Raw genomic sequence first — 2,500 nt, 5'->3', positions numbered from 1 at the left:
CGCAGAAGGGTCTGGGCGTGAGCCTGCCTGGAGCCGCCGTCGGTGCAGATCTTGGTGGTAGTAGCAAATACTCCAGCGAGGCCCTGGAGGACTGACGTGGAGAAGGGTTTCGTGTGAACAGCCGTTGCACACGAGTCAGTCGATCCTAAGCCCTAAGAGAAATCCTATGTAGATGAGGTGTTTTTTTATTTTATACACGATCAATACGAGAGAGAGAGACAAAAAGTACACACCCATCGGGCGAAAGGGAATCCGGTTTCTATTCCGGAACCCGGCAGCGGAACCGCATACCATTCGGGCCCTCGTAAGAGTGTTCGTCGGGGTAACCCAAAATGACCTGGAGACGCCGTCGGGAGATCCGGGGAGAGTTTTCTTTTCTGTATAAGCGTTCGAGTTCCCTGGAAACCTCTAGCAGGGAGATAGGGTTTGGAACGCGAAGAGCACCGCAGTTGCGGCGGTGTCCGGATCTTCCCCTCGGACCTTGAAAATCCAGGAGAGGGCCACGTGGAGGTGTCGCGCCGGTTCGTACCCATATCCGCAGCAGGTCTCCAAGGTAAAGAGCCTCTAGTCGATAGATTAATGTAGGTAAGGGAAGTCGGCAAATTGGATCCGTAACTTCGGAATAAGGATTGGCTCTGAGGAGCGGGGCGTGTCGGGCTTGGTCGGGAAGCGGGTCTGGCTGACGTGCCGGGCCTGGGCGAGGTGAACATGTACGGCAACGTGCAGGGATCCGAGCTCGGTCCCGAGCCTTGGCCTCCCGCGGATCTTCCTTGCTGCGAGGCTTTCGCGTAGCGTTCGTCCTCTTCGGCCGCCATTCAACGCTCAGCTCAGAACTGGCACGGACTAGGGGAATCCGACTGTCTAATTAAAACAAAGCATTGCGATGGCCCCCGCGGGTGTTGACGCAATGTGATTTCTGCCCAGTGCTCTGAATGTCAACGTGAAGAAATTCAAAAAAGCGCGGGTAAACGGCGGGAGTAACTATGACTCTCTTAAGGTAGCCAAATGCCTCGTCATCTAATTAGTGACGCGCATGAATGGATTAACGAGATTCCCTCTGTCCCTATCTACTGGGGTATACAGGTGCACAGCTTCATTCTGGCACAGCCAACCTCTCCTCCACGTGGTGTACCCTGGGAAACTTTCGAGTTTGCCAACGAGGCTCTGGCGCGACTCTCCTGCGAGCGTCCGGGCGGTATTTTATACCGTACGGACCGCGGAGTCGTCAAATACCGTAGCCGGTATGTCTAGCAACGACCCACTGGGGACATCCACCCAGTGGTACGCGAAGCATAACCGGTCGGGGGGCTTGCCTTAACCGGCCGGACCGCGAGGAGATAAACCTCTCTAATAAATCCGAAACCTTAAGTTATGGTGCGCGGCGAAGGGGTGCGGGCCGTCCTTGCGATGGTCCGTGGTTGGTGGGTGCACCAACCCTTAGCGGCCAACCTCGAGGCACCTGGCGAACCTCGTTGTATTCAGCCTTCCCTCCTGGAAAGGGCGTCACCCGGGAGGGTGACTTTATTTCGTCCCAACTCGTGGGAACAATTATGGGAAAATCTAAAACTAAACAAAACAAAACAAACAAGAAGTCGAGTGAGGAGGTCTTTAAGGGCCTGATTGAGAGAGAGGAGACCCTGGTATCTGAAGGGGAGGATACACCCCTCCCCGACACTATCAGGGAAGATCTGGATGGCTTCCTTGCGGTGCCAAGCCGGAAAAGGAGAATACAAAAGCCGGAAGGTTCCGAATCGGAATCCGGCGAAGAGGAGAAAAAGAGGCAGCCCAAAAGGCGAATAAAGGGAACATCGCCATATGAGCAGCTCACAACGTGTGCTGCCATAGTATTGAACACATTGCCACACTATGGCATCAGACAAAACACTCTCGAAAGTGGAGATTTTGCTACCCTCCGTAATGCATTGGACGCTGCTTGGAAACAAATAGAATCCGATGCCACTTACGAGGATGTACAAGAGAGAGAAAAGGAGTTATCCTCCAAGCTTGAAAAAGCTGAAATGGAAATAAAAGATCTCAAGGAGCAGAGATCTGTAGCTTGTAAGAGGCTACATGAGAGGATTGAGGATGCCGAAGGGCGGGCTCAATCTCTCTTAGTAGAAAAAGAAACAGAAAGCGAGAAATTATATAAGAAGCTTGAAGAAGCCGAAAGGCGGATTCAAGCTCTCTTAACAGAAAGAAAGACAGAGAGCGAGAAATTGCACAAGAAGCTTGAGGAAGCCGAAAGGCGGATTCAAGGCTTGGAAAAACAGAAGGCATGTGCATGTGCCGAACCAAAGCCAAAGGCTTTGGAAAAGAAATCGTCCACGGCGGAAAGTACGCCAAAGAAGAAGGACATGGTCAAGTCCTACGCGACTGTGACCATGTCCAAGAAGGAACTAATAGAGAACGGGCCGACACGCAACGTCGTGACGGTCTACTTAAAAGACAACAACTCCGATTGGGAGCAGACAAGAAAGGCTATGGCGCGAGGCTTTAGACC

The 2,500-nt window shown here is 52.5% G+C and overlaps 1 pseudogene; it reads left to right on the top strand.

The window, feature by feature from the left end:
- LOC143175613 (large subunit ribosomal RNA) overlaps positions 1 to 2,500 on the top strand; it is a 6,568-nt pseudogene that overhangs the window by 1,759 nt on the left and 2,309 nt on the right.

Source organism: Nomia melanderi, unplaced genomic scaffold (assembly GCF_051020985.1).
Source record: "Nomia melanderi isolate GNS246 unplaced genomic scaffold, iyNomMela1 scaffold0141, whole genome shotgun sequence".
Classification (NCBI taxonomy): Eukaryota; Metazoa; Arthropoda; class Insecta; order Hymenoptera; family Halictidae; genus Nomia; species Nomia melanderi.
Note: the sequence above shows the minus strand (reverse complement) of the source record. Positions and strands in the feature narration are given on the sequence as shown.